The sequence below is a fragment of the Macrobrachium nipponense genome, chromosome 34 (assembly GCF_015104395.2).
Source record: "Macrobrachium nipponense isolate FS-2020 chromosome 34, ASM1510439v2, whole genome shotgun sequence".
Lineage (NCBI taxonomy): Eukaryota > Metazoa > Arthropoda > Malacostraca > Decapoda > Palaemonidae > Macrobrachium > Macrobrachium nipponense.
Window position 1 is genome coordinate 15,378,249 of NC_061095.1, and position 10,000 is coordinate 15,388,248.

At 34.8% G+C, this 10,000-nt stretch overlaps 1 protein-coding gene across 1 annotated transcript in view; it reads right to left on the reverse strand.

Moving 5' to 3' along the window:
• The window catches only part of LOC135207926 (terminal nucleotidyltransferase 5C-like), a 775,982-nt gene that overhangs the window by 609,912 nt on the left and 156,070 nt on the right, over positions 1-10,000 (reverse strand). Inside the window, exon 2 of the mRNA XM_064239879.1 lies at positions 2,359-2,433. The gene's annotated coding sequence lies outside the window, so the exon portion shown is untranslated. The remainder of the gene's footprint in view (positions 1-2,358; positions 2,434-10,000) is intronic.

The window sequence follows — 10,000 nt, forward strand, 5'->3', positions numbered from 1 at the left end:
AATGGACAAACTACTATAAAATTTAAAAGGATTTTGAAGTTTATTAAACTTGTAGTGAAGGAAAGTTTGAAACTATTAGAAGAAGAAGAGGGACTGTCAATAATTTTATTTAACATAAAATTATAAAAGACATTTTGAAACTAGGAAAGTTGTTACATATGTGAAACTTGTTAAAGGAATAGTTTTTTTTAAAGTACGTAAATGGACAGACTAGTATAATTTTTTAAATAAATTTTGAAATTTATTAAACTGTTATAGAAGTAAATTTTGAAATAGTATATTTGACATAAGTAAGACTTTTTAAATTAAGAGTTGTTTGCTTTTTTCTTAATCTACACGAATGGACGATAGACCAGCAATAAATTAAAAATAATTTTGAAATTCATAAAAACTGCTATAGAGGGAAATTTGAAACTAGTAGTGTGTTACATAAGTAAAACTTGCTAAAAGAGGCGTTTTTAATTTTTTTATCTACACGAATAAGAAAACTAGTATGAATTATAAAGAAATTTTGAAATTCATTAAAATGTTACAGAAGTAAATATTGAAACCAGTAAAACAGTTATATAACCGAAATATTAAAAAGTTACATGACTAATATAATCCCATTTGACATTTCATCGAATCTTTACGTAATTGTAAAATCACCACGAGAATTGGAAAAAAAAAAAAAACCTTGAGCTTACGGTCACCTTCGGCCATTAGAAGAGGAAGTGTTTCTTTATATGAATGAAATAATTAAGAAATCTGAAAATGTCAAACTTGCGTTTGAGGCTATTTTTAATTTTTTTTCAAGAAAAGGTTCTGTTTACGTGGCTTAACGGTCAAGAAATTCTGAATTTATTAAGCTATCCGAGGAATCTTTAAACTGTTTAAATACTTTTGCAATGATTACGAGTTTATAAAAAAAATAACAGAATTACTATAAAGTTGATAAATTCTATCTTTAAACTGTTTAAATACTTTTGAAATGATTACGAATCTATATAAAAAAAATTGAATTACTGTATATTTAAGAAATTAATACGAAAAGTAAAACCCGGAATTTATTTAATCATTTTACCTGTTACGGTAGGAAATGATTCTGTTTAATAACGCATTTTTATAAAACATTAAAGTAAAATTTTAAAAAGTAAAACCTTGAGATTCTGGATCATTTTGGTCAACAAGAAGGAGTTTTTCCTTCTTATCCAACTGTTAATATAATATCAATATAAGACTGTAAAGCCTTTTATTAAATTAGCCTATAAAAGAAAATATTTACCAAAATATCAAACATTTGGAAAAAACGTAATTTTTTGAAAATTCGATAACAAGAGCTGATACCACACCAGATGGGTTCTGCTCTGCAACAAAAAAAAAAAAAAAAATAAAAGAATATAACGTGGAGAGGAGGAGAGGAGGAGGAAGGAGGAGGAGGAGGGGAGGAGGAGGATGGAGGAGGAGGAGGAAACGTTATTATTATATAATACCTTTTTAAGACGGGAGGGAAGGAAATGAGCCGTTTACAACGGATGACTGGAGACCGATCGAAAAGGCGAACTCGGTATTACAGCTGGTGGGGACCAAATTGAATCCCGATATGGATCACTGAATCTCTCTCTCTCTCTCTCTCTCTCTCTCTCTCTCTCTCTCTCTCTCTCTCATCGGAAAATAAATTCAACGTGTCTCTGGAGTCGCTTTCTGCAGGAATAAACTTTTTTTCCCGAGCGCTCTATCTTTCAGTGAATAATTGGAAAATGAATTCCATTTTTTTCTCTTTGGAAAGATTTCTTCTGAAATCGTCGTTCCGCTGTGTTTCATTAAATGTTTTCTTGTATACGATTTTTTCTTTGAGAGAGAGAGAATTCTCTCTCTCTCTCTCTCTCTCTCTCTCTCTCTCTCTCTCTCTCTCTCTCTCTCTCTCTCAGAATGATTTTCGCTGTCCCCTAAATTACAGTTATGAAAGTTAGGTTTTACAAACATAGTCATCAAATACCATGTCAATATACGTACTAAAAACTCTCTACAATTCATAGGCTGCTAATGAGCGCGTATGAATACATAGAATGAATGCAAATTTATATATATATATATTATATATATATATATGTATGTTATGTATATATATTATATATATATATATATATATATATATATATATATATATATATAATATGATTTTTATCGCATCAACATAATTCATATATTATAGGCATTGAGCTACAAATTTCCTTTAATATCCAATTCGCTCTACCTCGGAATTAATATATCTTCATATACGTTAACCGAAAGGGAATTTTTTAGTTGATAAGAAATTATATATATAATATATAATTACATAACCATGTATACAAATAGGCGTTTGGGGGTACTTACCTGTTCTCTAGTAAAGCCCCGCCCACCTGCGGTAGAATCTGAAGGCTTGAAAGCGTTCGGAATGCGATCTGTCACCTGGAACCAAAATAAAAATTATATTAATGTTAGAAATGTATTTAAGAAGCATACATCATGTATTTTCTTGACAAACTAAAATATTGAGATTAATTCACCAAATGCTTATTGCATTTAAACAAATCAGAGAGTGATTCACCACCGAGTTGATTCACCAATAAGTTAGTACTTTTTGTTTGAGATTAAGCTGGCCTTATGCCAGCACGGGCTCTTGCTCCTAGAGCAGCCCGTAGTGTTAGTACTTGTTGACAAAAACAAATGAGATTAATTCGGTCACACGCATCTTAATGTGCCTAAAGTTAACTTAAAAATCAAGGGTCCCTTTCTGTTTAGCAGAAGTTGACTCACAGTTAAGAGACGAGATCTTTTACACACACACACACACACACACACACAGAGAGAGAGAGAGAGAATTTTCAACCTCGCTGTCTCATGTCATCCACTCACACAATCCTGCTTCGCCTTCTCTCTCTGTATCTCTTATTTCCATCTTCTTCTTCTTCTTCTTCTTCTTCTTCTTCTTCCTCCTCCTCCCTTCTCCCACTCCATATGGCTGCCGTCGCCCCAGTGACTGACTGACTGAGAGCACCACCCCGTGGTATGGATGGGAGCAGCTCTTCCACTTCGTTAACTCAGAGACGTTCGAAAGGCTGTTACCGTCCACAACCAAGCATGAAAATTCTGGGATAAATATGTTTACCCGTTCGAGCGGCCTTGAAATTACATAGGAGGAGGAGGAGGAGGAGGAGGAGGAGGAGGAGGAGAGAGAGAGAGAGAGAGAGAGAGAGAGAGAGAGAGAGAGAGAGAGAGAGAGAGGCACGGAAATGGCATTGGTTTTCTCTGCATCCGGGTGACAGAGGACTTATTCAATTACAGACTGACTGCAAAAGATAATTTCTCAGCATATTTCTTTTTACGCATAAAATGAGTATTATCTTGCAGAAACTTTGTTCAATCCGACAATGAGAAAAAATGCATGTCAACAGTAACGTAAATAAACAGTAATAACAACTGCAATGAAAATATCAAATGGCATTGCAACAGCTTAAGTGTAACGATAAGTTATGCGATTGAAATATAAAGCAACTGAGAAAAACACAATTGTCTGTACGCAATTTTAATAGAAAGTGAATAAAAGAATGTCGAAACTCCGTCTTAAAAAAATATATAGAAAATAAATAATAAAACTAATAACTTACTCTCTTTACGATAAATTCCACGTTATTACAAAATACGCCAAGTAATTAAGGACATACGTGGATTGTGTGTGTGTCTGTGTAGTGTATATATATCTGGTTGTGAATCCAAAGAAATAAAGCAATCACGATCAAGTTTTCACTTTCACGTAAGAAATTTACAAGTATGCAATAAGTTATCCACTGAGATGACAAGGCAAGTTTTTCTTGTCGGTTGTGATGGAATACCGTCTGCAAAGAACGAGAGAAAACCATATGTATAAAAAAATGACAGTGAAGCAAGTAGACAGAAACTATCCAAAAACTCTCTCTCTCTCTCTCTCTCTCTCTCTCTCTCTCTCTCTCTCTCTCTCTCTCTCTCTCTCAATACTTGAAATATAAATAATAAGAAGAAAAAACATTAAAAATAACATGTATTATAAGAGCATCCCTTACCAATTTCCAACAAACTTCGTCTCTAAACGCATAAACACTGATGAGACGATAACAAACACAATTATCTCCGGGTAAGACATGTTCGGGTAACAAAAATGCCCAGATGACCTACATTCTACCGTAAATGTCAGGTCAAGGTCAAGGTAGCAAATTCACTAATACTAATGCAATCTGAAAAAGGGTTTTTATTAAAGGGGGATGCATGACAAATATGAAGACTATATCCCTTGAAGGTCCCAAATCTATAACCAAGGTTCTTCAAGGAGTGTGTATAGGCAAACAGACATACAGACAGACAGACGATTTCCCTTCATGCACATCCATGCATGATGCTCTACCTTTGTGCCATGTTTGACTGGTGTCCCCTAGAGGGAAGAGTTGTGATGATGATGATGATGACAAGGTAAGTGAGACAAAATAAATGGAAAACTATAATACAAATCCTGCTGCTCTCAAAATGGTTTTCATGCCAAAGTCCGGATAACAACTGCTATCAGAACATAAACTTTCCAGTTTACGAAATTTTAACAGAGACAGAGAAAGAGAGAGAGAGAGAGAGAGAGAGAGAGAGAGAGAGAAAACTCAGCTCTCTCTCTCTCTCTCTCTCTCTGTCTCTCTCTCTCTCTCTCCACACCATGGCTGCGACTCAAACAGTCGACTAATAACTTTGTAACTAATTCACTCCCTACGTCAACAGATGCATACGGAATTTTAAAGAATTCGACCATTCCTCCTTTTCTCTTCTGGGTCGAGAATCGAACTCTGGAGAGAGAGAGAGAGAGAGAGAGAGAGAGAGAGAGAGAGAGAGAGAGAGAGAGAGAGAGATCCAATTAACCCTTCCTTTACAATCCATACCTTCAGAAGTGCATTCCCCGCAATCCAATGCACTTCGGACTAAATTAAGCGGTGCATGTGAACACGAAGAGCATTACAACCCCCTGACCCCCGGCCCCTTTTCTTGGCCACTTGGCATGCAAAGCCATAAAACAATTTCAGAGCTTCAAATAAGAATATTACATTTTCCTCTGATGAAATTTCAGCGCAGGTGAAAGGGGCAAGATCCCAGGAATATCTATATCTATATATATTATATATATATATATATATAATATTATATATATACTATATATATATATATATATATATATGTATATATATTATACATATATCATATATATATATATATATATATATATATATCATATATATATTATATATATATATAGTATGAGATTGGACGCAGGCCAAGACCACATTAATGAGATTATATGCCTTATTCTTTTGATGTCGGATTCATTTTCATTAGCAAGCCAAAGTGGCACGCACGCGCGCACACACACATACATGCATGAACGTTTCTTATTTGAATGCCTGGGCAAAATTACCATTGTCATGACCGGATTAGCACGAACATTTAAACATAAATTACGCAAAGGATTCCGTTACTGGGTCAATTAATTTGGGTTAATTAAAAGTAAACAAGCTTGTTGACTTTTAGTTCGTCTGTAGGAGTATTGACATGAATAACTTTAAAAAATCTATCAGGCCTATTTGTTTGAATTTCTGTGTCAAACTTTTTTCTGGACCAAACTTCAGCCTCTCACATTTTTTCCCTGCAATCCGGATTCACATCCGGTGAGACTAATCACTTTGGCCTTGCTAATGAATGCTTTTCATAGTCTGCACCTGACTGATTTAGCAACCGAAGGTTTTCCGTGAATGTCTTGTGACTGTGACAGACAGCTTTTTACCAGTCCAAAGTTGGGATACTGAGAGATTGAGCAGTCAGGTTTACAGGTTCTTAACAGAATTAATATATAAACAGCCCCACGGAAAAATACTCTTACTCATTTCTTATAATTTCCATGCGAAGTCAAAGCTTTTTGGAAATCAGAGAACTTGAAGGAATCATAGTGGCGCGTCACCTCCGGAAAACAAAAGCACTGAGAGACGTCCAAGGTTTATAATTTTCCACTGAAGCCAATTCACTGACAATAATAAATGGACGTACTGTACAATAGGTTTATATACATTCAAGACTAATTCAATTAAATCATCTCATAAATCCACCACCATTAACACCCAATATACTAACGATTTAACACAATTTGAGCTTTAACTGGCGTCTGACCATCCACCTGAACCGCTCAAGGTTATGCATTAATTAGACGCGTCTGAGGAAGCATAAAGACATTTGAAGGTTACGACTTCAATAAGTAAAACTGGGCGATCAGTAGCGCCGACGCATCTCGGTTCATCTGGGATGATGATATTCAGGACTTGTCTAGCTTCTTTTTAAGTAGGTTGCAATGCTGCTTAATTGGCCGTGGTTGATATGCAGCCAAGGAGACAGTTCCATGCGGTTGTGATCCAGAGTGAACAAACGGGGGGAGGAAATTTCAGATAATGTTGGAGGAGTGGGAGACGAAGGAATATTCTAAAAGAATGGAGATGGGACAGGCGAAGATAATAAAAGGGAAGGAGACAGTTCCATGTGTTTGTGACTTGAGTGAGTTTCAGACAATGTAGGCGTGGGAGATGAAGGAATATCTAGAGGGATGGAAGTGGGACAGTAGGGAGATAATAAAAAGGAAGGAGTCGTCCAATAAAGGTGATGTGATGGATAAGATGATAAAAAAAAAAAAAAAAAAAGAGGGAGGGGCTAATGAAGGTGATGTGATAGAAAAGGGGAGGTGATGTATAAACATGTGATAACAGAGGGAATGCTAAGGATAAGGAATAAGGGGAGAGAATGGTAAGAGGAGACGTGACAAAGGGGGAGAGGTGAAAAGTAAAGGAAGATGCTACAACTGACGGTAAAGGAAGGGACGAGATGAGACACTCGAAATTGGGACAGAGAGGGAAAGAAATAAACAGGCTACATGGAGAAAGGGATAGGACGTATCATGGGCTGAGGAGAGGGGGGGAGGGTACAGTTGGAAGGGATGGGGTTTGAGGTAGGGGTGGGGGTGTGGGGTTGCAGAGATAAAAAGAAACGCCCAAGTGACTTTAAACAATGTCGATCCGACTCCTTTCCATGCAATCTGTTCCGGCACCTGAAGTGGTGACCGTGATGGGGAGGTGGGGGTACAGGGGGGGGTGGGATTAGAGAGGAAGGGGAAATGGGGTGGGGAGGGGGGGGTGTAGGAGTTTAATGCAATGTCACGCCTCCTAATTCTCTCCTCTCGTTTTTTTTTATAAGGAGTTTGGGTTTGAATTATCAACTGCGAACTCTCAATGTTATTTTCCTTCAGCCAGGGCTTATTAATTCAAACATTTCTTTATAACTTTTGTTTACTTTCATTCTCAATTAATTGTGTCTTCAAATGATTATTAAAAGGCACAGTGTTTTCTTAATATAATGTGATTCACGTAAACATTCAAACGGAAAAACATAACAATAATTTGGCGTTTTTGAGATCATTTCTGTAAACATATTTTTCACGCATCGAAAGTTATTCACTAGTTACATTCTTTAACTAAACTTAGGATATATTCTTTAAAATATACTCTAGTTAATAGTAATTCGAGTATACCTTACCTGATTGCCATTATGATAAAAATCAATCAGTCAATGAAACGATCGTCCAAAACCAAGACTGAAGTACCCACTAACAAGTAACTCCTCTCATAATTAGGAAAATTACATTTCAATAGAAAAATGAGCTTTCTTAATGATAAAAAGAAATATATAGCAAGGGTATGTTGTAAGGAAAAGACAAATAACCTTCATTGAGAGAAGAAGAAGGAAATACGATGAAAAGAGTTGAAAAAAATGAAAAATCAAGTCTTTAAATATATCAGTCAAATGCGCTAGTGAAAGAGGAAAGAAATAATGACATTTCGTTTTCACGTTTCGATTTTCTGCCCATAATGCTACTGCTATCTCAGATCCTTATGTTCATTTACAAAACCACGGTGCAAAATGAAATAAAATAAAAAAATAAATAAGTAAAAAAATAAATGTAGTTTACACTTCATTCCATTCGAGGAAGCAACATTTTACAGAGTCATTTTCCACACACACACTAAAAAAAAAAAAAAAAAAAAAAAAAAAACACAAAAAAAAAAAACAGACCAATTGCTGTCATATTAAAACAAATGGCTTTCAACTTGACGTACTCGGCGGAAAATGTAACCCAGTTAAATGAGGGGAACAATTAAGACAAAATGCTTTCACTTCGTTGCTAAAATTCGTGGTGCAACTCTTTGGGCCTCCGGGCGGAAATCGAGCTGTTTATCTGTATTTTGATCTGGCGTCACACCGCGATGGGTCAACAAGGCCAAGGGGGGTATACAATTCCTTCATTTGTGAATATAAACTAACTTGAATAAATTCCATTGTCAGCATTATCTAAATTTGTTCAAAATGTTAAAATTCCGAATATGATACACATTCACACAAACATAAATATACATATATACATAAGTAAAATATATTATATATATATATATATATATATATATATATACATATATATAGTATTACATATCATATCATATGTGGCGAAACGTTCTATGTAATTAAACTATGGCCTTTTAGATGATGTGTGTTTGTGGACCCTGCAGTAAGCCCTCTATATATATATATATAATATTATATCTATATATATATATATATCTATATATATATATATATATATATATATGGTGAGTTATTCACCATAACTTACCATAAAAGCACAATGGTTCTTTAACGGAGACACCATCCATAATCCCTTCCTCATTCTTGTAGTTATGTATGAGGTCTAAATAAAACCATTCATTCATACATCAGATAGGAAATGACCTTAAAAAAACAACGGTTTACTCTAATGGAAGGTATATCCGAAGAAAAGTTAAACGAATGGTCTACTAATATGAAACTTTAGGAAATCTACAATCTGTCACATTCATCAACAGAAATTGAATCATCTATAATTAACTATTTTCAATTGATCTGCTTTTTAACTGATCCATGATATGTCATATTTATCAACAGACAACAGACATCTACAGTCATCTAATAATGTTCTGAGTTTTATTACATTTTGCATATCACGTGACCTAAAACTAGATGTACGTACATCCAGCCATTTACGTTCTTAGATAAATTATTAACATATAGAAAACTTTCTAAACAATACACACTTCCGACGGTCTCCTCAATATGCTCTTCCCATATGAGCCGTAACTGTTAATTAGGTTATTCTATTAATTCGACTGCATATACTGACAAAAGAACTAAATCTATCCGTGCGGGAAATTAATCCCTGGAGAGCACGAATATGTAAAATAATATGTAAATGAGCCAATTTCACGACGCATTAAGTTACAAACGAATCATCTCTAGTGATCTGTTATCAACGAGAGTTCATCGCACAACAAAGTCAAGGGGATTTAATTTGGTGGGGAATAATGCAATAAAATTTTCCTCCATTCGGGTTATAATTTGTATAACAATTCTCCTACATTCGGATTATAAAATGCATAACACTTCTCCTCCCTTCGGCTTATAATATGCATAATAATTCTCCTCCATTCGGGTTATAATTTGTATAATAATTCTACAATAATTCTCCTCCATTCGGGTTATAATTTGCAAAATAATTCTACAATAATTCTCCTCCATTCGGGTTATAATTTGTATAATAATTCTACAATAATTCTCCTCCATTCGGGTAATAATCTGTATACTAATTCTCCTCCACTTCGTCTCTACGTTCTATAATTAATGATACTCCACGTTTTATTTAAATCATTAAAAAACCGACAGAAATCTTGAAAAAAAAGAGATACAAAGCAATTACATTTTTCAAAAGGTTACAACATTTTTAAGACAGCTCGAAACTCCTTCGTACAAGACAAGTTCCCGTGGCGACCTTGATTTCAATCATTTTCGATTCAATCTGATATTTTTAGCTTTCTTTTTTCAGTTTTGAAAATGACGTCCTTTC